Source organism: Phocoena phocoena, unplaced genomic scaffold (assembly GCF_963924675.1).
Source record: "Phocoena phocoena unplaced genomic scaffold, mPhoPho1.1 SCAFFOLD_110, whole genome shotgun sequence".
NCBI lineage: Eukaryota > Metazoa > Chordata > Mammalia > Artiodactyla > Phocoenidae > Phocoena > Phocoena phocoena.
In genome coordinates this window covers 490,299-517,267 of record NW_027077698.1, presented here as the reverse complement: position 1 = coordinate 517,267, position 26,969 = coordinate 490,299, and the positions used below count along the sequence as shown (strand labels likewise).

General features: G+C 50.8%; 8 non-coding genes across 8 annotated transcripts; all 8 read right to left on the bottom strand.

Moving 5' to 3' along the window:
• Positions 1 to 835: 835 nt before the first annotated feature.
• Positions 836 to 928, bottom strand: LOC136143760 (small nucleolar RNA SNORD116). Its single transcript, XR_010658324.1, has one exon. It is a non-coding gene; the product is annotated as a small nucleolar RNA SNORD116 (small nucleolar RNA).
• Positions 929 to 2,851: 1,923 nt separating this feature from the next.
• Positions 2,852 to 2,944, bottom strand: LOC136143759 (small nucleolar RNA SNORD116). The gene has a single exon (XR_010658323.1). It is a non-coding gene; the product is annotated as a small nucleolar RNA SNORD116 (small nucleolar RNA).
• Positions 2,945 to 12,818: 9,874 nt separating this feature from the next.
• On the bottom strand, positions 12,819 to 12,911 carry LOC136143762 (small nucleolar RNA SNORD116). The gene has a single exon (XR_010658325.1). It is a non-coding gene; the product is annotated as a small nucleolar RNA SNORD116 (small nucleolar RNA).
• Positions 12,912 to 14,848: 1,937 nt separating this feature from the next.
• On the bottom strand, positions 14,849 to 14,941 carry LOC136143768 (small nucleolar RNA SNORD116). The gene has a single exon (XR_010658331.1). It is a non-coding gene; the product is annotated as a small nucleolar RNA SNORD116 (small nucleolar RNA).
• A 2,690-nt stretch (positions 14,942 to 17,631) lies between these two features.
• Positions 17,632 to 17,724, bottom strand: LOC136143773 (small nucleolar RNA SNORD116). The gene has a single exon (XR_010658336.1). It is a non-coding gene; the product is annotated as a small nucleolar RNA SNORD116 (small nucleolar RNA).
• Positions 17,725 to 20,463: 2,739 nt separating this feature from the next.
• On the bottom strand, positions 20,464 to 20,556 carry LOC136143767 (small nucleolar RNA SNORD116). Its single transcript, XR_010658330.1, has one exon. It is a non-coding gene; the product is annotated as a small nucleolar RNA SNORD116 (small nucleolar RNA).
• A 2,636-nt stretch (positions 20,557 to 23,192) lies between these two features.
• LOC136143789 (small nucleolar RNA SNORD116) lies at positions 23,193 to 23,285 on the bottom strand. The gene has a single exon (XR_010658351.1). It is a non-coding gene; the product is annotated as a small nucleolar RNA SNORD116 (small nucleolar RNA).
• Positions 23,286 to 25,974: 2,689 nt separating this feature from the next.
• LOC136143790 (small nucleolar RNA SNORD116) lies at positions 25,975 to 26,067 on the bottom strand. Its single transcript, XR_010658352.1, has one exon. It is a non-coding gene; the product is annotated as a small nucleolar RNA SNORD116 (small nucleolar RNA).
• Positions 26,068 to 26,969: the final 902 nt, after the last annotated feature.

Below are 26,969 nucleotides of genomic sequence, written 5' to 3'. Positions count from 1 at the left end.
TGCTTTCTGTGGACCCCTAGGAATGTCCACCACAGGAAGCGGTGGGCTTCAGCAACCATGACCCAAGTTCAGACCCCAAAGCCGAAACTGGGCCACCATGCCTGCCATGTTTCGCTAGCACCCACCCAGCAGGGTTGGCGGCCCTGAACCTTGAGGAAGCGCACAAATCCTTGCCAGCCTCGTCCTCCGAGGCCTCCTCCTGCCCACGGGGCAACTCGACCCTATTGGAAGCCACAGATACCGTGCAAACAGGGGTACACTGTACACCAGGGGTGAGAGATCATAACATGCCTGCTTTGATGACACTGACCCTACCCCACGGATCCTGGCACTTCTCCACTGCCACAGTGACACTACCGAGGACCTCACACAGACCAAAGGCACTGTCCCCGAGAACCACAAACAGATTGCCAACGGAAGACCTCTGCCACCCAAGGGCACCTGGACGCTTCAAAGGGCACAGTGCCTGTCTGCGGCAGCGCACCCGGCATCGCAACAGTGTCCGCGTAGCTGTACCGCCAACAGACTTCTCCAGATAAATCTCTGGCTCTTCGAAAGTCCTGCGTTCCTCACGGGCCAGACGCATCATGCCCTGTGGGAGAAACAATTTTAGCTTGGCACATTCCCAAACAAGGTAACAAAGTGCACAAAGGTCACGTTCGCATAACTCACCTATCCTCCAGGAGAGCGGCACAGACGCATCAGCGTATCTATTTTCTCTACGTCCTGCAAGACACCTTTTGGGCGTCATGCCTCCGGCAATGGGATCACAACTCTACTCAGGTTACCTACCTCGCTCCTCAATGTCCCCTATGCCCGAGACAGGAAACGTGCTGGACCTCAGACTCGATGAGGAGACGGTAGAGTGTTCTCACTCATTTTGTTCAGATTTTCCAAGGAATGCATACAAGGGTGTCATCATCGATCCAAGCACGTGCTGGGACGCTGCACAACACAACCGGGCATGCCATTCTGGTCTGCAGAGGAGCCATGACTTCCTAGTACTCCAAAACCCTGGGGAATCCACAGCCCTCAGGCCACTCTGCAAGAGCAACAGTCAATTTACTCTTGAAGCCACTGGGCCCGTCTGAGGGAAACCTAATATCCAGTGGCACATCTTAGGGTGGGTGAACGCCTACCTTCCTGAGTCATCCAGGACCATGCTTAGCAACCTGCCCCCACCTCACTTTTCCAGTTCTCCTTAGCACCTCCAGTCATCAGACAACGTGAACGTCTTCTCGCCTTTCCTGACGGCCACCCCTGCCCAGCAACTGCACCTGAGAAGTGGACATAAATCACGCAGTCTTCAGAATTGGACAGGGGTCCTCAGAGAACGTGATTCATGCCAATGTTTACCTGGGCTTGAGCCCGGACCCTGCTTCCCAAGGACCTCTACCCTTACTGAGAACTTAATGTGTGTCTGACAGCACGACTGCAGGAAGTTAGGAACGTACGTTGCCCGGTATGTGAGAGGGTCTATTTGCGTGTTCACGCGTGTGCGCGGGCGTGACTGTCACTGCTCACGGGGACGTGCTTCTGGGCTTCTTTGTGTTCTGCTCAATCTGCATCTTGGCCTCCGTTGGTACCTGAAGCCCTCTGCAGAGACACCGAAGCGTAAAAGCCACAGTTTATACACAGCGCGCTGGCATTGGACACAGCCCCCCCTGAATGGACAAAGACCCCTTCAAGCTTCAAGAGGCTGAATGCGAACTCTGCAACCCGGAGGCTGTTGAAGTAGGCCAGGGATTCCCGCTCTCCCACAGCCAAGCCTTCTGACCAAAGCTCAAAGACCTAACCAGACTTGCCTCCCGGCCGTGGGTGTGGCATATACGTGGACCTGGAGAAGCTGCCAGCTAGTAGCACATCTGATGTGCACTTGGGGCAACTTCCAGCACTCCCGGAGGCAAGACAACCTCCGCTGGCCGGGCCGACCCTGACCTGCAGGCAGGCTCCAGGCAAGATGCAGCCCGGCACCACTCAAGGGGCTAACGAAATTCGGCCTATGTGCCAGTTCTCGCCAACTAGGCCAAATCGCTTTCTGTGGACCCATAGGAATGTCCACCACAGGAAGCGGTGGGCTTCAGCAACCATGACCGAAGTTCAGACCCCAAAGCCGAAACTGGGCCACCATGCCTGCCATGTTTCGCTAGCACCCACCCAGCAGGGTTGGCGGCCCTGAACCTTGAGGAAGCGCACAAATCCTTGCCAGCCTCGTCCTCCGAGGCCTCCTCCTGCCCACGGGGCAACTCGACCCTATTGGAAGAGACAGATACCGTGCAAACAGGGGGACACTGTACACCAGGGGTGAGAGATCGTACATGCCTGCTTTGATGACACTGACCCTACCCCACAGATCCTGGCCACAGTAACACTACCGAGGACCTCACACAGACCAAAGGCACTGTCCCCGAGAACCACAAACAGATTGCCAACGGAAGACCTCTGCCACCCAAGGGCACCAGGACGCTTCAAAGGCCAAAGTGCCTGTCTGCGGCAGCGCACCCGGCATCGCAAGTGTCTGCGTAGCTGTACCGCCAACAGACTTCTCCAGATAAATCTCTGGCTCTTCGAAAGTCCTGCGTTCCTCACGGGCCGGACGCATCATGCCCTGTGGGAGAAACAATTTTAGCTTGGCACATTCCCAAACAAGGTAACAAAGTGCCCAAAGGTCACGTTCGCATAGCTCACCTATCCTCCAGGAGAGCGGCACAGACGCCTCAGCGTATCTATTTTCTCTACGTCCTGCAAGACACCCTTTGGGCGTCATGCCTCCGGCAATGGGATCACAACTCTACGCAGGTTACCTACCTCGCTCCTCAATGTCCCCTATGCCTGAGACAGGAAACGTGCTGGACCTCAGACTCGATGAGGAGACGGTAGAGTGTTCTCACTCATTTTGTTCAGATTTTCCAAGGAATGCATACAAGGGTGTCATCATCGATCCAAGCACGTGCTGGGACGCTGCACAACACAACCGGGCATGCCATTCTGGTCTGCAGAGGAGCCATGACTTCCTAGTACTCCAAAACAATGGGGATCCACAGCCCTCAGGCCACTCTGCAAGAGCAACAGTCAATTTACTCTTGAAGCCACTGGGCCCGTCTGAGGGAAACCTAATATCCAGTGGCACATCTTAGGGTGGGTGAACGCCTACCTTCCTGAGTCATCCAGGACCATGCTTAGCAACCTGCCCCCACCTCACTTTTCCAGTTCTCCTTAGCACCTCCAGTCATCAGACAACGTGAACGTCTTCTCGCCTTTCCTGACGGCCACCCCTGCCCAGCAACTGCACCTGAGAAGTGGACATAAATCACGCAGTCTTCAGAATTGGACAGGGGTCTTCAGAGAACGTGATTCATGCCAATGTTTACCTGGGCTTGAGCCCGGACCCTGCTTCCCAAGGACCTCTACCCTTACTGAGAACTTAATGAGTGTCTGACAGCACGACTGCAGGAAGTTAGGAACGTACGTTGCCCGCTATGTGAGAGGGTCTATTTGCGTGTTCACGCGTGTGCGCGGGCGTGACTGTCACTGCTCACGGGGACGTGCTTCTGGGCTTCTTTGGGTTCTGCTCAATCTGTATCTTGGCCTCCGTTGGTACCTGAAGCCCTCTGCAGAGACACCGAAGCGTAAAAGCCACAGTTTATACACAGCGCGCTGGCATTGGACACAGCCCCCCCTGAATGGAGAAAGACCCCTTCAGGCTTCAAGAGGCTGAATGCGAACTCTGCAACCCGGAGGCTGTTGAAGTAGGCCAGGGATTCCCGCTCTCCCACAGCCAAGCCTTCTGACCAAAGCTCAAAGACCTAACCAGACTTGCCTCCCGGCCATGGGTGTGGCATATACGTGGACCTGGAGAAGCTGCCAGCTAGTAGCACATCTGATGTGCACTTGGGGTCACTTCCACCACTCCCGGAGGCAAGACAACCTCCGCTGGCCGGGCCGACCCTGACCTGCAGGCAGGCTCCAGGCAAGATGCAGCCCGGCACCACTCAAGGGGCTAACGAAATTCGGCCTATGTGCCAATTCTGGCCAACTAGGCCAAATCACTTTCTGTGGACCCATAGGAATGCCCACCACAGGAATTGGTGGGCTTCAGCAACCATAACTCTTGTTCAGAACCCACAGCCGAAACTAGGCTACCATCCCTGCCATGTTTTGTCAGCACCCACCCAGCAGGGTTGGCGGCCCTGAACCCTGAGGAAACGCACAAATCCTGGCCAGCCCCGTCCTCCGTGGCCTCCTCCTGCCCACGGGGCAACTCGACCCTATTAGAAGCCACAGATACCGTGCAAAAAGGGGGACACTGTACACCAGGGGTGAGAGATTGTAACATGCCTGCTTTGATGACACTGACCCTACTCCACGGATCCTGGCACTTCTCCGCTGCCACAGTGACACTACCGAGAACCTCACAGAGACCAAAGGCACTGTCCCCGAGAACCAAAAACAGATTGCCAACGGAAGACCTCTGCCACTCAAGGGGACCTGGACACTTCAAAGGGCACAGTGCCTGTCTGCGGCAGCGTACCCGGCATCGCAACAGTGTCCGCGTTGCTGTTCCACCAACAGACTGCTCCAGATAAATCTCTGGCTCTTTGAAATTCCTGCGAGGTTTTGTGGGAAGATGGCGGAAGAGTAAGACGCGGAGATCGCCTTCCTCCCCACGGATACAACAGAAATACATCTACACGTGGAACAACTCCTACAGAACACCTACTGAAGGCTGGCAGAAGACCTCAGAGCTCCCAAAAGGCAAGAAACTCCCCACGTACCTGGGTAGGGCAAAAGAAAAAAAGAAAAAACAGAGAAAAAAGAATAAGGACGGCACCTGCACCAGTGGGAGGGAGCTGTGAAGGAGGAAAAGTTTCCACACACTAGGAAGCCCCTCCGCGGGCGGAGACTGCGGAAGGCGGAGCGGGGAGCTTCGGGACCGCGGAGTGGTGCACAGCGACGGGTGTGGAGGGCAAAGCGGGGAGATTCCTGCACAGACGATCGGTGCCGACCGGCACTCACCAACCCGAGAGGCTTGTCTGCTCACCCGCCGGGGCGGGCGGGGCTGCAAGCTGAGGCTCGGGTTTCGGTTTTGGACGGAGCGCAGGGAGAGGACTGGGATTGGCGGCTTGAACATAGCCTGAAGGGGTTAGTGCACCACGGCTAGCCGGGAGGGAGTTCGGGGAAAAGCCTGCACCTGCCGAAGAGGCAAGAGACTTTTCCTTCCCTCTTTGTTTCCTGGTGCGCGAGGAGAGGGGTTTAAGAGCGCTGCTTAAAGGAACTCCAGAGACGGGCGCGAGCCGCGGCTAAAAGCGCGAACCCCAGAGACGGGCGGGAGACGCTAAGGCTGCTGCTGCCGCCACCAAAGGGCCTGTGTGCGAGCACAGGTCACTCTCCACACCCCTCTTCCACGGAGCCTGTGCAGCCCGCCACTGCCAGGTTCCCGGGATACAGGGACAACTTCCCCGGGAGTACGCACAGCGGGTCTCAGGCTGGAGCAACGTCACGCTGGCTTCTGCCGCCGCAGGCCCGCCCCGCACGCAGTGCCCCTCCCTCCCCACCGGCCTGAGTGCGCCAGAGCCCCCGAATCAGCGGCTTCTTTAACCCCATACTGTCTGAGCAAAAACAGACGCCCTCCAGCGACCTACACGCAGAGGCAGGGCCAAATCCAAAGCTGAGCCCCTGTGAGCTGTGAGAACAAAGAAGAGAAAGGGAAATCTCTCCCAGCAGCCACAGAAGCAGCGGATTAAAGCTCCACAATCAACTTCATATACCCTGCATCTGTGGAATACCTGAATAGACAGGGAGTGATCCCAAATTGAAGAGGTGGAATTTAGGAGCGAGATCTGTGATTTTTTTCCCTTTTCCTCTTTTTGTGAATGTGTACATGTATGCTTCTGTGTGAGATCTTGTCTGTATACTCTTGCTTCCACCATTTGTCCTAGGGCTCTATCCATCCATGGTTTTTTAAAAAAAATTTTTTTTCTTAATAATTAATTTTAATTGTAATAACTTTATTATACTTTACCTTCGTTCTTTCTTTCTTTCCTTCCTTCCTTCCCTCCTTTAGACAACGAATCACCCCAAATTGAGGAGGTGGACTCTGAGAGCAAGATTTATGATTTTTCCCCCTTTACCTCTTTTTGTGAACGTGTATGTGTATGCTTCTGTGTAAGATTTTCTCTGTATAGCTTTGCTTCCAACATTTGTCCTAAGGTTCTATCTGGCCCTTTTTTTTTTCTAAATATTTTTTAATTCAATAACTATATTATACTTTATTTTATTTTTACTGTATCTTCTTTCTTTCTTTTTTCCTTCTTTCCCTCCTTCCTTCCTTCCTCCCTCTCTCCCTCCCTCCCTCCTTTCTTTCCTTCTTTGCTTCTTTCTTCCTTCCTTCCTTTCCTCCTTTCCTTCTTTCTTTCCTCATACTTCTACTAATTCTCTCTACATTTTCTCCTTCTTTCCCTCCTCCCTTCCTTCCTTCCTCCCTCCCTCCCTCCCTCCTTTCTTTTCTTCTTTGCTTCTTTCTTCCTTCCTTCCTTTCCTCCTTTCCTTCTTTCTTTCCTCATACTTCTACTAATTCTCTCTACATTTTCTCCTTCTTTCCCTCCTCCCTTCCTTCCTTCCTCCCTCCCTCCCTCCCTCCTTTCTTTCCTTCTTTCTTCCTTCCTTCCTTTCCTCCTTTCCTTCTTTCTTTCCTCATACTTCTACTAATTCTCTCTACATTTTCTCCTTCTTTCCCTCCTTCCTTCCTTCCTTCCTCCCTCCCTCCCTCCCTCCTTTCTTTCCTTCTTTGCTTCTTTCTTCCTTCCTTCCTTTCCTCCTTTCCTTCTTTCTTTCCTCATACTTCTACTAATTCTCTCTACTTTGTCTCCCTTTTATTCTGAGCCGTGTGGATGAAAGGCTCTTGGTGCTCCAGCCCAGGAGTCAGGGCTCTGCCTCTGAGGTAGGAGAGCCAACTTCAGGACACTGGTCAACAAGAGACCTCCCAGCTCCACATAATATTAAATGGCGGAAATCTCCCAGAGACCTCCATCTTGACACCAGCACCCAGCTTCACTCAACGACCAGCAAGCCACAGTGCTGGACAACCTATGCCAAACAACTAGCAAAACAGGAACACAACCCCACCCATTAGCAGAGAGGCTGCCTAAAATCATAATAAGGCCACAGACACCCCAAAACACACCACCAGACGTGAACCTGCCCACTAGAGAGACAAGATCCAGCCTCATCCAGCACAACACAGGCACTAGTCCCCTTCACCAGGAAGCCTACACAACCCACTGAAACAACCTTAGCCACTGGAGACAGACATCAAAAACAACGGGAACTACGAACGTGCAGCCTGCAAAAAGGAGACCCCAAACACAGTAAGATAAGCAAAATGAGAAGACAGAAAAACACACAGCAGATGAAGGAGCAAGATAAAAACCCACCAGACCTAACAAATGAAGAGGAAATAGGCAATCTACCTGAAAAAGAATTCAGAATAATGATAGTAAGGATGATCCAAAATCTTGGAAGTAGAATGGACAAAATGCAAGAAACAGTTAACAAGGACCTAGAAGACATAAAGATGAAACAAGCAACGATGAACAACGCAATAAATGAAATTAAAAGTACTCTAGATAGGATCAATAGCAGAATAACTGAGGCAGAAGAACGGATAAGTGACCTGGAAGATAAAGTAGTGGAAATAACTACTGCAGAGCAGAATAAAGAAAAAAGAATGAAAAGAACTGAGGACAGTCTCAGAGACCTCTGGGACAACATTAAACGCACCAACATTCGAATTATAGGGGTTCCAGAAGAAGAAGAAAAAAAGAAAGGGACTGAGAAAATATTTGAAGAGATTATAGTTGAAAACTTCCCTAATATGGGAAAGGAAATAGTTAATCAAGTCCAGGAAGCACAGAGAGTCCCATACAGGATAAATACAAGGAGAAATACGCCAAGACACATATTAATCAAACTGTCAAAAATTAAATACAAAGAAAGCATATTAAAAGCAGCAAGGGAAAAACAACAAATAACACACAAGGGAATCCCCATAAGGTTAACAGCTGATCTCTCAGCAGAAACCCTACAAGCCAGAAGGGAGTGGCAGGACATACTAAAAGTGATGAAGGAGAAAAACCTGCAACCTAGACTACTCTACCCAGCAAGGATCTCATTCAGATTTGATGGAGAAATTAAAACCTTTACAGACAAGCAAAAGCTGAGAGAGTTCAGCACCACCAAACCAGCTTTACAACAAATGCTAAAGGAACTTCTCTAGACAAGAAACACAAGAGAAGGAAACGACCTATAATAACGAACCCAAAACAATATAGAAAATGGGAATAGGAACATACATATCGATAATTACCTTAAATGTAAATGGACTAAATGCTCCCACCAAAAGACACAGATTGGCTGAATGGATACAAAAACAAGACCCTTATATATGCTGTCTACAAGAGACCCACTTCAGACCTAGAGACACATACAGACTGAAAGTAAGGGGATGGAAAAAGATATTCCATGCAAATGGAAACCAAAAGAAAGCTGGAGTAGCAATTCCCATATCAGACAAAATAGACTTTAAAATAAGGACTATTAAAAGGGACAAAGAAGGACACTACATAATGATCAAGGGATCGATCCAAGAAGAAGATATAACAATTGTAAATATTTATGCACCCAACATAGGAGCACCTCAATACATAAGGCAAATACTAACAGCCATAGAAGGGGAGATCGACAGTAACACATTCATAGTAGGGGACTTTAACACCCCACTTTCACCCATGGACAGATCATCCAAAATGAAAATAAATAAAGAAACACAAGCTTTAAATGATACATTACACAAGATGGACTTAATTGATATTTATAGGACACTCCATCCAAAAACAACACAATACACATTTTTCTCAAGTGCTCATGGAACATTCTCCAGGATAGATCATATCTTGGGTCACAAATCAAGCCTTGGTAAATTTAAGAAAACTGAAATTGTATCAAGTATCTTTTCTGACCACCACGCCATGAGACTAGATATCAATTACAGGAAAAGATCTGTAAAAAATACAAACACATGGAGGCTAAACAATACACTACTTAATAATGAAGTGATCACTGAAGAAATCAAAGAGGAAATAAAAAAATACCTAGAAACAAATGACAATGGAGACACAACGACCCAAAACCTATGGGATGCAGCAAAAGCAGTTCTAAGGGGGAAGTTTATAGAAATACAAGCCCACCTTAAGAAGCAGGAAACATCTCGAATAAACAACCTAACCTTGCACCTCAAGCAATTAGAGAAAGAAGAACAAAAAAACCCCAAAGCTAGCAGAAGGAAAGAAATCATAAAAATCAGATCAGAAATAAATGAAAAAGAAATGAAGGAAACAATAGCAAAGATCAATAAAACGAAAAGCTGGTTCTTTGAGAAGATAAACAAAATTGATAAACCACTAGCCAGACTCATCAAGAAAAAAAAGGAGAAGACTCAAATCAATAGAATTAGAAATGAAAAAGGAGATGTAACAACTGGCACTGCAGAAATTAAAAAAATCATGAGAGATTACTACAAGCAACTCTATGCCAATAAAATGGACAATCTGGAAGAAATGGACAAATTCTTAGAAATGCACAACCTGCCAAGACTGAATCAGGAAGAAATGGAAAATATGAACAGACCAATCACAAGTACTGAAATTGAAACTGTGATTAAAAATCTTCCAACAAACAAAAGCCCAGGACCAGATGGCTTCACAGGTGAATTCTATCAAACGTTTAGAGAAGAGCTAACACCTATCCTTCTCGAACTCTTCCAAAACATAGCAGAGGGAGGAACACTCCCAAATTCCTTCTACGAGGCCACCATCACCTTGATACCAAAACCAGACAAGGATGTCACAAAGAAAGAAAACTACAGGCCAATATCACTGATGAACATAGATGCAAAAATCCTCAACAAAATACTAGCAAACAGAATCCAACAGCACATTAAAAGGATCATACACCATGATCAAGTGGGGTTTATTCCAGGAATGCAAGGATTCTTCAATATACGCAAATCTATCCATGTGATAAACCATATTAACAAATTGAAGGAGAAAAACCATATGATCATCTCAATAGATGCAGAGAAAGCCTTCGACAAAATTCAACACCCATTTATGATAAAAACCCTCCAGAAAGTAGGCATAGAGGGAACTTTCCTCAACATAATAAAGGCCATATATGACAAGCCCACAGCAAACATCATCCTCAATGGTGAAAAACTGAAAGCATTTCCACTAAGATCAGGAACAAGACAAGGTTGCCCACTCTCACCACTCTTATTCAACATAGTTTTGGAAGTTTTAGCCACAGCAATCAGAGAAGAAAAGGATATAAAAGGAATCCAAATCGGAAAAGAAGAAGTAAAGCTGTCACTGTTTGCAGATGACATGATACTATACGTAGAGAATCCTAAAGATGCTACCAGAAAACTACTAGAGCTAATCAATGAATTTGGTAAAGTAGCAGGATACAAAATTAATGCACAGAAATCTCTGGCATTCCTATATACTAATGATGAAAAATCTGAAAGTGAAATCAAGAAAACACTCCCATTTACCATTGCAACAAAAAGAATAAAATATCTAGGAATAAACCTACCTAAGGAGACGAAAGACCTGTATGCAGAAAATTATAAGACACTGATGAAAGAAATTAGAGATGATACAAATAGATGGAGAGATATACCATGTTCTTGGATGGGAAGAATCAACATTGTGAAAATGACTCTACTACCCAAAGCAATCTACAGATTCAATGCAATCCCTATCAAACTACCACTGGCATTTTTCACAGAACTAGAACAAAAAATTTCGCAATTTGTATGGAAACACAAAAGACCCCGAATAGCCAAAGCAATCTTGAGAACGAAAAAAGGAGCTGGAGGGATCAGGCTCCCTGACTTCAGACTATACTACAAAGCAACAGTAATCAAGACAGTATGGTACTGGCACAAAAACAGAAAGATAGATCAGTGGAACAGGATAGAAAGCCCAGAGATAAACCCACGCACATATGGACACCTTATCTTTGATAAAGGAGGCAGGAATGTGCAGTGGAGAAAGGACAGCCTCTTCAATAAATGGTGCTGGGAAAACTGGACAGGTACATGTAAAAGTATGAGATTAGATCACTCCCTAACACCATACACAAAAATAAGCTCAAAATGGATTAAAGACCTAAATGTAAGGCCAGAAACTATCAAACTCTTAGAGGAAAACATAGGCAGAACACTCCATGACATAAATCACAGCAAGATCCTTTCTGACCCACCTCCTAGAGTAATGGAAATAAAAACAAAAATAAACAAATGGGACCTATAGAAACTTCAAAGCTTTTGCACAGCAAAGGAAACCATAAACAAGACCAAAAGACAACCCTCAGAATGGGAGAAAACATTTGCAAATGAAGCAACTGACAAAGGATTCATCTCCAAAATTTACAAGCAGCTCATGCAGCTCAGTAACAAAAAAACAAAAAACCCCATCCAAAAATGGGCAGAAGACCTAAATAGACATTTCTCCAAAGAAGATATACAGAATGCCAACAAACACATGAAAGAATGCTCAACATCATTAATCATTAGAGAAATGCAAATCAAAACTACAATGAGATATCATCTCACACCAGTCAGAATGGCCATCATCAAAAAATCTAGAAACAATAAATGCTGGACAGGGTGTGGAGAGAAGGGGACACTCTTGCACTGCTGGTGGGAATGTGAATTGGTTCAGCCACTGTGGAGAACAGTATGGAGGTTCCTTAGAAAACTACAAATAGAATTACCATATGACCCAGCAATCCCACTACTGGGCATATACCCTGAGAAAACCAAAATTCAAAAAGAGTCATGTACCAAAATGTTCATTGCAGCTCTATTTACAATAGCCCGGAGATGGAAACAACCTAAGCGCCCATCATCGGACGAATGGATAAAGAAGATGTGGCACATATACACAATGGAATATTACTCAGCCTTAAAAAGAAATGAAGTTGAGCTATTTGTAATGAGATGGATAGACCTAGAGTCTGTCATACAGAGTGAAGTGAGTCAGAAAGAAAAAGACAAATACCGTTATGCTGACACATATATATGGAATTTAAGGGGAAAAAATGTCATGAAGAACCTAGGGGTAAGACAGGAATAAAGACGCAGACCTACTGGAGAACGGACTTGAGGATATGGGGAGGGGGAAGGGTGAGTTTTGACAGGGCAAGAGAGAGTCATGGACATATACACACTAACAAACGTAGTAAAGTAGATAGCTAGGGGGAAGCAGCCGCAAGGCACAGGGATATTAGCTCGGGGCTTTGTGACAGCCTGGAGGGGTGGGATGGGGAGAGTGGGAGGGAGGGAGACGCAAGAGGAAAGACATATGGGAACATATGTATATGTATAGCTGATTCACTTTGTTATAAAGCAGAAACTAACACACCACTGTAAAGCAATTATACCCTAATAAAGATGTTTAAAAAAAAAAAAAAAAAAAAGTCCTGCGAGCCTCACGGGCCGGACACATCATGCCCTGTGGGAAAAACAATTTTAGCTTTGCACATTCCCAAACAAGGTAACAAAGTGCCCAAAGGGCATGTACGCATAACTCACCTATCCTCCAGGAGAGCGGCACAGACACATCAGCATATCTATTTTCTCTACGTCCTGCAAGACACCCTTTGGGCGTCATGCCTCCGGCAATGGGATCACAGCTCTACGCAGGTTACCTACCTCGCTCCTCACTGTCCCCTATGCCCAGGGGAAGAAACGTGCTGGACCTCAGACTCGATGGGGAGACGGTAGAGTGTTCTCACTCATTTTGTTCAGATTTTCCAAGGAATGCATACAAGGGTGTCATCATCGATCCAAGCACGTGCTGGGACGCTGCACAACACAACCGCGCATGCCATGCGGGTCTCCAGAGCAGCCATGACCTCGTAGTACTCCAAAACCCTGGGGAATCCACAGCCCTCAGGCCACTCTGCAAGAGCAACAGTCAATCTACTCTTGAAGACACTGGGCCCGTCTGAGGAAAACCTAATATCCAGTGGCACATCTTAGGGTGGGTGAATGCCTACCTTCCTGAGTCATCCAGGACCATGCTTAGCAACCTGCCCCCACCTCACTTTTCCAGTTCTCCTTAGCACCTCCAGTCATCACACAACGCGAAACTCTTCTTGCCTTTCCTGACGGCTGCCCCTGCCCAGCTACTGCACCTGAGAAGTGGACAGAAATCACGCAGGCTTCGGAATTGGACCGGGGTCTGCAGAGAACGTGATTCATGTGAATGTTAACCTGGGCTCGAGCCCGGACCCTGCTTCCCAAGGACCTCCAGCCTTACTGAGAACTCAATGTTTGTCTGACAGCACGACTGCAGAATGTTAGGCACGTACGTTGCCCGGTATGTGAGAGGGTCTATATGTGTGTTCACGCGTGTGCACATGTGTGACTGTCACTGCTCACGAGGACGCGCTTCCGGGATTCTCTGTGTTCCTCTGAATCCGCATCATGGTCTCCGTGTGTCCCTGAGGCCCTCTGCAGAGACACCGAACCGTAAAACCACAGTTTATACACAGCGCGCTGGCTTTGGACACCACCCTCCCTGAATAGAGAAAGACCCCTTCAAGCTTCTAGAGGCTGAATGTGAACTCTGAAACCCGGAGGTTGTTGAAGTAGACCACGGATTCCCACTCTCCCACAGCCAAGCCTTCTGACCAAAGCACAAAGACCTAACCAGACTTGCCTCCCGGCCGTGGGTGGTACATATACGTGGACCCGGAGATCCTGCCAGCTAGTAGCACATCTGATGTGCACTTGGGGCCAATTCCAGCACTCCCAGAGGCAAGAGGACCTCCGCTGGTCACGCCGACCCAGACCTGTAGCAGGCTACAGGCAAGATGCAGCCCGGCACCACTCAAGGGGCCAACGAAATTCGGCCTATGTGCCAATTCTCGCCAACTAGGCCAAATCACTTTCCGTGGAACCGTAGGAATGCTCACCACAGGAAGTGGTGGGCTTCAGCAACCATGACCCAAGTTCGGACCCCACAGCCGAAACTAGGCTACCATCCCTGCCGTGTTTCGCCAGCACCCAGACAGCAGTGTTGGCGGCCCTGAACCCCGAGGAAACGCACAAATCCTTCCCAGCCTCGTCCTCTGTGCCTCCTCCTGCCCACGGGGAAACTCGACCCTACTGGAAGCCACAGACATCATGCACACAGCAGGACACTGTACACCAGGGATGACAGACGGTAAGCATGTATGCTTTGATGACACGGACCCTACCCCACGGATCCTGGCACTTCTCCACTGCCACCGCGGTGCTACCGATAACCTCGCAGAGATCAAAGGCACTGTCCCCGAGAACCACAGACAGATTGCCAACGGAAGACCTCTGCCACCCAAGGGGACCTGGAAGCTTCAAAGGGCTCAGTGCCTGTCCACGGCAGAGCACCTGGCATCGCCAACAGTGCCCACGTCACTGTTCCACCAACAGACTGCTCCAGATAAATCGCTGGTTGTTCGAAAGGTCTGCGTGCCTCACAGGCCGGCCGCATCATGCCTTCTGGGAGAAAAACTTTTCCCTTTGCACATTTCCAAACAAGGGAACAGAGTGGCCAAAGGGCATGTTCGCATAACTCACCTATCCTCAAGGAGAGCGGCACAGACACCTCAGCATGTCTATCTTCTCTACGTCCTGCAAGACACCCTTTGGGCGTCATTCCTCCGGCAATGGGATCACAACTCTACGCAGGTTACCTACCTCGCTCCTCACTGTCCGTACGCCCGTGAGAGGAAACCTGCTGGACCTCAGACTCGATGAGGAGACGGTAGAGTGTTCTCACTCATTTTGTTCAGATTTTCCAAGGAATGCATACAGGGGCGTCATCATCGAACCAAGCACATGCTGGGACGCTGCAGAACACAACCGGGCATGCCATGCGGGTCTGCAGAAGAGCCATGACCTCGTAGTACTCCAAAACCCTGGGGAATCCACAGCCCCCAGGCCACTCTGCAAGAGCAACAGTCAATCTACTCTTGAAGCCACTGGGCCCGCCTGAGGAACACCTAATATCCAAAGGCACATTTTAGTGTGGCTGAACGCCTACCTTCCTGTGTTAACCACGTCTACGCTCGGAAACGTGGGACCGCCTCACTTTTTCCAGTTCTCCTCGGCACCTCCAGTCGTCAGCCCACACAAACGTCCTCTTGTCTTTGCTGACGGCCAGCCTTGCCAAGCAGCTGCCCCTGAGATGTGGACAGAAATCATGCAGGATTCAGAAGTGAACGGGCGTCCTTAGGGAACATGATTTATACTAACATATACCTGGGCTGGAGCCCTGAACCTGCTTCACAAGGACCTCTGTCCCTTACCAAGAACTGAAAGTATGTCTGACAGCATGACTGCAGGAACTTAGGCATGTACGTTGGCCTTTGTGTGTGAGGGTGTATGTGTGTGTTCCTGCGTGTGCGCGTGTGTGACTATGACTACGCACGATGATGTGCTTGTGGGTTTCTGTGTGGAACTCTGAATCCCCGTCCTGGTCTTTGTGTGTCCTTGAGGCCCTCTGCAGTGACACTGAATAGTAAATGTCGCAGGTTATACACAATCCCCTGACTTTGGACCACCCCACTGAATGGAGAAATACCCCTGCCAGCTTCAAGAGGCCATATGCTAACTTTGACCACCAGAGGCTGCTGAAATAGGCAACCGACTCCCGCTATCCCTCAGCCATGCCTTCTCACCAAAGCACAAAGTGTCGAGGAGACCTGCCTCCCAGCCGTGAGTGTCACATCTACATGGACCTAGAGACCTTGCTAGCTATTAGCACATCAGATGTGCACCTGGGGTCACTCCCAGCGCTTTTGGAAGCAAGGGAACCTCCGATGGATGGCGTTGACAATGACCTGCTGCTGGCTGCAGACAAGATGCAACCCGGTACCTCTCAAGGGTCTAATGGACTTCAGCCCAAGTGCGACTTCTCGCCAACTAGGCCAAATCACTTTCCGTGGACCCGTTGGAATGCCCACCATGGCAAGAGGTGGTCTTCAGTAACCATGACCCAGGTTCAAACCCCACGGTTAAAACTAGGCCACCTCTCCGGCCACATCTCGGCCAGCTCCCCTCTGGCAGGATTCAGCGCCCTGAATCCCGAGGAAACACTCAAACACTCGGCAACCTTGTCCTCACTGCCCTCCTCCTGCCCACATGGCGACTGGACCCTACTAGAAGCCAGAGATAACATGCGAATACGGGGACACTGTACACCAGGGAAGACAGACCACAAGCATTTCTGCTTTGATGACGCCGAACCCACACCATACATCCTGGCACTTCTCCACTGCCACAGCAAAACTTCTGAGGACCTCACAGAGAAAAGCACTGTCCGCGAGGACCACAGACAAACTTCCAACGGAAGACCTCTGCCACACGAGGAGACCTGGAAGCCAGTAAGGGAAAAGTGGCTGTCAAGGTCAGCGCACCTGGCATCACAACAGTGCGCCCATCTCTACCATGCCAACGGACTGCTTCGGATAAACCTCTGGCTGTTAGACAGGCATCCGTACCTCATGGGCCGGCTGCGTCACGCCTTCCGGGAAAAACACTTTCGTTTTGCACACTCCCAAACTAGGGAACAAAGTGGCCAAAGGGCATGTTAGCATACCTCACCTACCCCGAGCAGGCCAGCACATACTCCTCAGCATATCGATCTTTTCTAGCTTACGCAAGACACCCTTTGGGAATCATTTCTCCGGGAACGGGATCACAAGTCTACACAGGTTACCTACCTCATCGCATCCACGTGAACCGCCAAAGCCATCCTCTCCATAGGCAGGTGATGCCAGCCCATCACGTACATGACAAATCCTTGAGAAGCCGAGGCCAGAGCCTGCAACCCAATGATGACAGCCCATGCCACAACATCACGTAGGACCTGTCCTTATCATGCCTTACCTTCCTGTCCAGACCATCAGCCACGACGCAGGCTTAAATGCAACACTCGGATCTCACCCCACTCCACGATGACCCACGGGGGGAAAACACTGTGCCAGGAATTGCAATACAGGAGCTGACAAGCGCAACACCGAGGCCTAATCCATCAGCCCCCTTGCGCCGATGCCCAACGTCAGCCCCCACACACCCACTGCTCCAGCCCCACTGGGCACTCAAGAACTTCACCATGACAAACGCAAAAACAGGGAGGGCCACAGGCCTGGCCTGAGTCTCCGGGCTCCAACCAGGGAAGCTTTCTCATTTTGGCTTCCAGAATTAACACCCAAAGTGGCACAAAAAAACCATGACACTGGCCAAAACATACCTCCCAAGCTGCAAGCTCACTGCAACTACCTCAGCCCACACTCTGACTCTGAACATCAGCAGGTGAGCCTGCCCCCTCACATTCCCTCATCGGCCTTTCAGCAGGGACCTGGGATTCATAGACGACCCAGTTTATGTGCAGACACGGTCCACCCTCAGACAGAAACCTCTCCAATGCTGGAGTACTGGGTGGTATTTGCATGTATGTCAGGAGGGGATGATGACCCTCACTCCTCACTGTGCCCTAACCCCGAGAGAGGAAACGTGCTGGACCTCAGTTTCGATAAGGAGACTGTAGAGTGTTCTCACTCATTTTGTTCAGATTTTCCATGGAATGCATACAAGGGTGTCATCATCGATCTGAATACATGCTGGGAAGCTGCAGAACATAACCAGGCAGGCCATGCGGCTCTGCAGAGGAGACATTACCCTGGAGTACTCCAACAGCCTGGGGAATCCACAGTCCTCAGACCACTCAGCAAAAGTAAACATCAATCCACTCTTGCAGCCTTTGGGCCCATCTGAGGAAAACCTAATGTGGAATGGCACATCTTAGGGTGAGTGAATGCCTACCGTCCTGAGTAATCCAAGGCCATGCTCAGCAGTATGCGCCCGCCTCACTTTATCCGGTTTTCCTTAGCTCATCCAGGCATCAGAGTACGTGAAGGTCTTCTTTTTGTCGACAGCCAGCCTTGCCGAGCAAATACACCTGAGAAGTGGACGGAAATAACAGAGGCTTCAGAAGTGGACCGAGGTCCTCAGGGAACATGATCCATGCGAATGTTTACCTGGGCTTCTGCTCTGAACCTGCTTCCCAAGGACCTCTATCCCTCACCGATTATTGTTTTGTGACTCACAGCATGTCTGCAGGAAGTTAGGCATGTACATTGGCCAGTGTGTGAGACGCTGTATGTGTGTATTCACGCGCGTGGGCGTGTGCGACTGCGACTGCGCACGAGGACGCGATTGTGGGTTCCTGCGTGTGCCTCTGAAAACGCGTCTTGCTCTCTGTGTGTCCCTGTGGCCCTCTGCAGAGGCCTCCAATAGTTAATACCAGAGATTATACACAACACCCTGGTTGGACTCCCAACAGAAAAAGAAAGACCCCTGTGAGCTGCAGGAGACTTATGAGAACTGTGACCCCCAGGAGCTGTAGAAATAGGCCACAGACTCCCGCTCTCGCATAGCCATGCCTTCTGACCAAAGGACGAACCTAGATGAGACCTGCCTACCGGCCGTGGGTGTCACATGAGTGTGGACATGGACATCCTGCCAGCTAACAGCACATCTGATGTGCACTTGGGCCACTCCCAGTGCTTCCGGAAGCAAGGGAAACTCCTATGGGTGGACTGAAACCAACCTGAAGATGGCTACAGGCAAGATGCAGCCTGGCACCACTCAAGGGGCTAACGATATTTGGCCCAAAAGCCAATTCTCGCCAAATAGGACAAATCACGTTCTGTGGACCCGTGGGTATGCCCACCACGGGAAGTGGTAGGATTAAGCAACCATAATCCAGGTTGGAACCCCACAGCAGAAACTAGACCATCTTCCCGGCCATGTCTCGCCAGCGCCCAGCCGGCAGGTTTCTCAGCCCTGAACCTGGAGGAAACGCTCAAATTTTTGAGAGCCTCGTCCTAAGTGCCCTCCTCCTGCCCTCAGGGCAACTCGACCTTACCTGAAGCCACAGACATCATGCGAACATGGGGTCACTGTACACCAAGGAAGACAGGCCACATACATGTCTGCTTTGATGACGCCTACCCCACCCCATGCATTATGGCACTTCTCCACTGCCACAGCGACACTACTAAGGACCTTGCAGAGATCAAAAGCACTGTCCCCGAGGACCACAGACAGACTTCCAACAGAAGACCTCTGCCACGCGAGGGGACCTGTAACTCTGAAAGGGCATAGTGCCTGTCCATGGCAGCGCACCTAGCATAGCAACAGTGTCCCCATCTCTGCCCCGCGTAAACTTCTGGCTGTTCGAAAGGCCTGCATGACACACGGGCCGGCCGCGTCATGCCCTCCAGGAGAAAAACTTTCACTTGCACATTCCCAAACAAGGGACAAAGCGGCCAAAGGGCATGTTCGCATAACTCACCTATCCTCAAGAAGAGGGGCACACACGCCTCAGCATGTCTATCTTCTCTAGGTCCCGCAAGACACCCTTTGGGAGTCATCCCTCCAGCAACGGAATCTCAACTCATCACATGTTACCTACCTCACCGAATCCTCATGAAACACCCTTTGGGAGTCATCCCTCCAGCAACGGAATCTCAACTCATCACATGTTACCTACCTCACCGAATCCTCATGAACTGCCAAAGCCATCCCCTTCATACGCAGCCGATGCCAGCCCACCACGAACAGGACACATGCTTGGGAAGCCGTGGCCAGCATCTGCAACACAATGATGACAGCCCATCCCACGACATCACACAGGACATGTCCTCATAATGTCTTACCTTCCTCTCCAGGCCAACAGTCACCACGCAGGCTTAAATGCAGCACTCGTTCCTAACCCCACTCCACGATGACCCACTTAGTGCAAACACTGTGCCAGAAGCTGCAGTAGATGAGCTGACATGGGCACCCCTGAGGCCTAATCCATCAGCCCCCTTCTGCCAATGTCCAACCCCAGCCAGCCCCACCGACTGCTCCAGACCCACCAGGCACCCAAGAACCTCAATGCGCCAAACGCAATGACAGGGAGGGCCACAGGCCTGGCCAGAGGTTCCATGCTCCAACCAGGGAAGCTTTCTCATTTTGGCTTCCAGAATTAACCCCCAAAGCAGCACGCACAAACCGTGACACTGGCCAAAACACACCTCCCAAGCTGCAAGCTCAATGGGCCTACCCCAGTCCACACTCCCACTCTGAAGATCAGCAGTTGAGCCTGCCCCCTCAAATTCCCTCATCGGCCTTTCAGCAGGGACCTGGGATTCATAGACGACCCAGTTTATGTGCAGACACGGTCCACTCTCAGATAGAAACCCCTCCAAAGCTGGAGACCTGGGTGGTGTTTGCATCATGTCAGGAGGGGACGATGGCCCTCACACCTAACTGTGCCCTACCCCCGAGAGAGGAAACGTGCTGGACCTCAGTTTCGATGAGGAGACGGTAGAGTGTTCTCACTCATTTTGTTCAGATTTTCCAAGGAATGCATACAAGGGTGTCGTCATCGATGCAAGCTCTGCTGGGAAGCTGTAGAACATAACCGGGCTGCCGCGGGGCTCTGCACAGGAGCCATTACCCTGGAGTACTCCAACAGCCTGGGGAATCCACAGTCCTCAGGCCACTCAGCAAAAGCAACAATCAATCCACTCTTGCAGCCATTGGGCCCATCTGAGGAAAACCTAATATAGAATGGCACATCTTAGGGTGAGTGAATGCCTACCGTCCTGAGTTATCCACGGCCATGATCAGCAACATGCACTCGCCTCACTTTTTCCAGTTTTCTTAGCACATCCAGTCATCAGAGTATGCGAAGGTCATCTTCTTCTTGCTGACAGCCAGCCTTGCCGAGCTACTACACCTGAGAAGTGGACAGAAATAACAGAGGTTTCAGAAGTGGACCGAGGTCCTCAGGGAACATGATCCATGCGAATATTTACCTGGGTTTCTGCTCTGAACCTGCTTCCCAAGGACCTATATCTCTTACCGAGTACTGATTTGTGTCTCACAGCATGTCTGCAGGAAGTTAGGCACGTACAGTGGCCAGTGTGTGAGACGCTGTATATGTGTATTCACGCGCGTGGGCGTGTGTGACTGCGACTGCGCACGAGGACGCGATTGTGGGTTCCTGCGTGTGCCTCTGAAAACGCGTCTTGCTCTCTGTGTGTCCCTGTGGCCCTCTGCAGAGGCCTCCAACAGTAAATACCAGAGTTTATACACAACACCCTGGTTGGACTCCCAACAGAAAAAGAAAGGCTCCTGTGAGCTGCAAGAGACTTATGAGAACTGTGACCCCCAGGAGCTGTAGAAATAGGCCACAGACTCCCACTCTCCCACAGCCATGCCTCTGACCAAAGCACGAACCTAGATGAGACCTGCCTACCGGCCGTGGGTGTCACATGTGTGTGGACATGGACATCCTGCCAGCTAACAGCACATCTTCCGGAAGCAAGGGAAACTCCTATGGGCGGGCTGAAACCGGCCTGCAGATGGGTACAGGCAAGATGCAGCCTGGCACCATTCAAGGGCCTAACGAAATTTGGCCCAAATGCCAATTCTCGCCAACTAGGCCAAATCGTGTTCCGTGGACCCATGTGTATGCCCAACGTGGGAAGTGGTGGGCTTAAGCACCCATAACCCAGGTTGGAACCCCACGGCAAAACTAGATCATCTTCCCGGCCACACCTCCCCATCGCCCAGCCGGCAGGTTTCTCGGCCCTGAAACCGGAGGAAATGCTCAAATGCTTGACAGCCTCGTCCTAAGTGCCCTCCTCCTGCCCTCAGGGCAACTCGACCTTACTTGAAGCCACAGACATCATGCGAACACGGGGTAACTGTACTACAAGGAAGACAGACCACATACATGTCTGCTTTGATGACACCGACCCCACCCCATGCATTCTGGCACTTCTCCACTGCCACAGTGACACTACCAAGGACCTTACAGAGATCAAAAGCACTGTCCCCGAGGACCACAGACAGACTTCCAACAGGAGACCTCTGCCACGCGAGGGGACCTGTAAGTCTGAAAGGGCACAGTGCCTGTCCACGGCAGCTCACCTAGCATAGCAACAGTGCCCCCATCTCTGTCCCGCGTAAACTTCTGGCTGTTCGAAAGGCCTGCATGACACACGGGCCGGCCGCATCATGCCCTCCGGGAGAAAAACTTTCACTTTGCACATTCCCAAACATGGGACAAAGCGGCCAGAGGGCATGTTCGCATAACTCACCTTCCTCCAAGGAGGCCAGCACAAATGCCTCAGCATGTCCATCTTCTCTAGGTCCCGCAAGACACCCTTTGGGAATCATCCCTCCAGCAACGGAATCTCAACTCATCACAGGTTACCTACCTCACCGAATCCTCATGAGATGCCAAAGCCATCCCCTTCATAGGCATCTGATGCCAGCCCACCACAAACAGGACACATGCTTGGGAAGCCATGGCCAGCATCTGCAACCCAATGATGACAGCCCATCCCACGACATCAAACAGGACATGTCCTCATAATACCTCACCTTCCTCTCCAGGCCAGCAGTCACCACGCAGGCTTAAATGCAGCACTCCTTCCTAACCCCACTCCACGATGACCCACTTAGTGCAAACACTGTGCCAGAAGCTGCAGTAGATGAGCTGACATGGGCACCACTGAGGCCTAATCCATCAGCCCCCTTCCGCCAACGTCCAACTCCAGCCCACACCCACCCACTGCTCCAGCCCCACCGGGCACTCAAGAACCTCAACACGCCAAACTCAAGACAGGGAGGGCCACACAGGCCTGGCATGAGGCTCCATGCTCCAATCAGGGAAGCTTGCACATTTTGGCTTCCAGAATTAACCACCGAAGCAGCGTGCACAAAGCGTGATCCCGGCCAAAGCACACCTTTCCAAGCTGCAAGCTCACTGGGCCTACACCGGCACACAATCCAACTCTGAAGACCATCATGAGAGCCTTCCCACTCGCATTCCCTTAACGGTCTTCTAGCAGCAACCTGATATTCATACATGATCCAGCTTACGGGCAGACACAGTCGAACCTCAGACAGTAGCACCTCCAATTCTGGAGCCCTGAGTGGTGTTTGCATGCATGTCAGCAGGGGACGCTGGCCCTCACTCCTCACTGTCTGAAACACCCGAGAGAGGAAACGTGCTGGACCTCAGATTCGATGAGGAGACGGTAGAGTGTTCTCACTCATTTTGTTCAGATTTTCCAAGGAATGCATACAAGGGTGTCATCATCGATCCAAGCACGTGCTGGGACGCTGCACAACACAACCGGGCATGCCATGCGGGTCTGCAGAGGAGCCATGACCTCCTAGTACTCCAAAACCCTGGGCAATCCGCAGCCCTCAGGCCACTCTGCAAGAGCAACAGTCAATCTACTCTTGCAGCCACTGGGGCCGTCAGAAGAAAACCTAATATCCAATGACACATGTTGTGGTGGTTGAATACCTACCATCCTGAAATATCCACGTCCACGCTCGGAAACGTGGGCCCACCTCACTTCTTCCAGTTCTCCTCAGCACCTCCAGTCGTCAGCCCACGCAAACGTCCTCTTGTCTTTGCTGACGGCCAGCCTTGCCAAGAAACTGCACCTGAGATGTGGACGGAAATCACGCAGGATTCAGAAGTGAACCTGGGTCCTTAGAGAACATGATTTATGCGAACATTTACCTGGGCTGGAGCCCTGAACCTGCTTCACAAGGACCTCTATCCCTTACCAAGAACTGAAAGTGTGTCTGACAGCATGACTGCAGGAAGTTAGGCATGTACGTTGGCCGTTGTGTGTGAGGGTGTATGCGTGTGTTCCTGCGTGTGCACGTGCGTGACTATGACTACGCATGATGATGCGCTTGTGGGTTTCTGTGTCAGCCTCTGCATCCCCGTCCTGGTCTTTGTGTGTCCTTGAGGCCCTCTGCAGTGACACTGAATAGTAAAAGTCACAGGTTATACACAGTACCCTGGCTTTGGACCACCCCACTGAATGGAGAAACATCCCTACCAGCTTCAAGAAGCCACATGAGAACTTTGACCCCCAGAGGCTGTTGAAATAGGCCACAGACTCCCGCTATCCCACAGCCATGCCTTCTGACCAAAGCACAAAGACTCGAGGAGATCTGCCTCCCAGCCGTGAGTGTCACATCTACGTGGACCTAGAGACCCTGCTAGCTACTAACACATCTGATGTGCACTTGGGGTCACTCCCAGCGCTTTTGGAAGCAAGGGAACTTCCCATGGATGGCGTTGACAATGACCTGCAGCTGGCTATAGGCAAGATGCAACCCGTCACCTCTCAGGGGTCTAAAGGACTTCAGCCCAAGTGTGACTTCTCACCAACTAGGACAAATCACTTTCTGTGGACCTGTTGGAAAGCCCACCACGGCAAGAGGTGGTCTTCAGCAACCACGACCCAGGTTCAAACCCCACAGCAGAAACTAGGCCACCTTTCCAGCCACGTCTTGGCCAGCTCCCCCTCGACAGGATTCAGAGCCCTGAATCCCGAGGAAACGCTCAAACACTGAGCAACCTTGTCCTCACTGCCCTCCTCCTGCCCACACGGCAACTCGACCCTACTGGAAGCCACAGATAACATGCGAACACGGGGACACTATACACCAGGGAAGACAAACCGCAAGCATGTCTGCTTTGATGATGCCAAACCCACACCATGCATTCTGGCACTTCTCCACTGCCACAGCGATACTACCGAGGACCTCACAGAGATCAAAGGCACTGTCCCCGAGGACCACAAACTTCCAACGGAAGACCTCTGCCATGAGAGGGGACCTGGAAGCCAGTAAGGGCACAGTGGCTGTCAAGGTCAGCACACCTAGCATCACAACAGTGCGCCCATCTCTACCATGCCAACGGACTGCTTCGGATAAACCTCTGGCTGTTAGATAGGCATCCGTACCTCATGGGCCGGCCGCGTCACGCCTTCCGGGAAAAACACTTTCGCTTTGCACATTCCCAAACTAGGGAACAAAGTGGCCAAAGGGCATGTTTGCATAACTCACCTACCCCAATGAGGCCGGCACACACTCCTCAGCATATCGATCTTTTCTAGCTTATGCAAGACACCCTTTGGGAATCATTTCTCCAGCAACGGGATCACAAGTCTACACAGGTTACCTACCTCATCGCATCCACGTGAACCGCCAAAGCCATCCTCTCCATAGGCAGGTGATGCCAGCCCATCAAGTACATGACAAATCCTTGAGAAGCCGAGGCCAGAGCCTGCAACCCAATGATGACAGCCCATGCCACAACATCACGTAGGACCTGTCCTTTCCATGCCTTACCTTCCTGTCCAGACCATCAGCCACGACGCAGGCTTAAATGCAACACTCGGATCTCACCCCACTCCATGATGACCCACGGGGGGAAAACACTGTGCCAGGAATTGCAATACAGGAGCTGACAAGCGCAACACCGAGGCCTAATCCATCAGCCCCCTTGCGCCGATGCCCAACGTCAGCCCCCACACACCCACTGCTCCAGCCCCACTGGGCACTCAAGAACTTCACCATGACAAATGCAAAAACAGGGAGGGCCACAGGCCTGGCCTGAGTCTCCGGGCTCCAACCAGGGAAGCTTTCTCATTTTGGCTTCCAGAATTAACCCCCAAAGCAGCACGCACAAACCGTGACACTGGCCAAAACACACCTCCCAAGCTGCAAGCTCACTGAACCTACCTCAGCCCACACTCCGACTCTGAAGATCAGCAGGTGAGACTGCCCCCTCACATTCCCTCAACGGCCTTTCAACTGGGACCTGGGATTCATAGACGACCCAGTTTATGCGCAGACACGGACCACCCTCAGACAGGAACCCCTCCAATGCTGGAGCCCTGGGTGGTATTTGCATGCATGTCAGGAGGGGACGATGGCCCTTACTCCTAACTGTGCCTTACCCCCGACAGAGGAAACGTGCTGGACCTCAGACTCGATGAGGAGACGGTAGAGTGTTCTCACTCATTTTGTTCAGATTTTCCAAGGAATGCATAAAAGGGTGTCATCATCGATCCAAGCACGTGCTGGGACGCTGCACAACACAACCACGCATGCCATGCGGGTCTCCAGAGGAGCCATGACCTCGTAGTACTCCAAAACCCTGGGGAATCCACAGCCCTCAGGCCACTCTGCAAGAGTAACAGTCAATCTACTCTTGAAGCCACTGGGCCCGTCTGAGGAAAACCTAATATTCAGTGGCACATCTTAGGGTGGGTGAACGCCTACCTTCCTGAGTCATCCAGGACCATGCTTAGCAACCGGCCCCCACCTCACTTTTCCAGTTCTCCTTAGCACCTCCAGTCATCAGACAACGTGAACGTCTTCTTGCCTTTCCTGACGGCCACCCCTCCCCAGGAACTGCACCTGAGAAGTGGACATAAATCACGCAGTCATCAGAATTGGACCGGGGTCCTCAGAGAACGTGATTCATGCCAATGTTTACCTGGGCTTGAGCCCAGACCCTGCTTACCAAGGACCTCTACCCTTACTGAGAACTTAATGTTTGTCTGACAGCACGACTGCAGGATGTTAGGAACGTACGTTGCCCGGCATGTGAGAGGGTCTATGTGTGTGTTCACGCGTGTGCGTGGGTGTGACTGTCACTGCTCACGAGGACGTGCTTCTGGGCTTCTTTGTGTTCCGCTCAAACTGCATCTTGGTCTCCGTGTGTCCCTGAGGCCCTCTGCAGAAACACCGAAGCGTAAAAGCCACAGTTTATACACAGAATGCTGGCATTGGACACAGACACCCCTGAATGGAGAAAGACCCCTTCAAGCTTCAAGAGGCTGAATGCGAACTCTGAAACCCGGAGGCTGTTGAAGTAGGCCACGGATTCCCGCTCTCCCACAGCCTAGCCTTGTGATCAAAGCACAAAGACCTAACCAGGCTTGCCTCCCGGCCGTGGGTGTGACATATA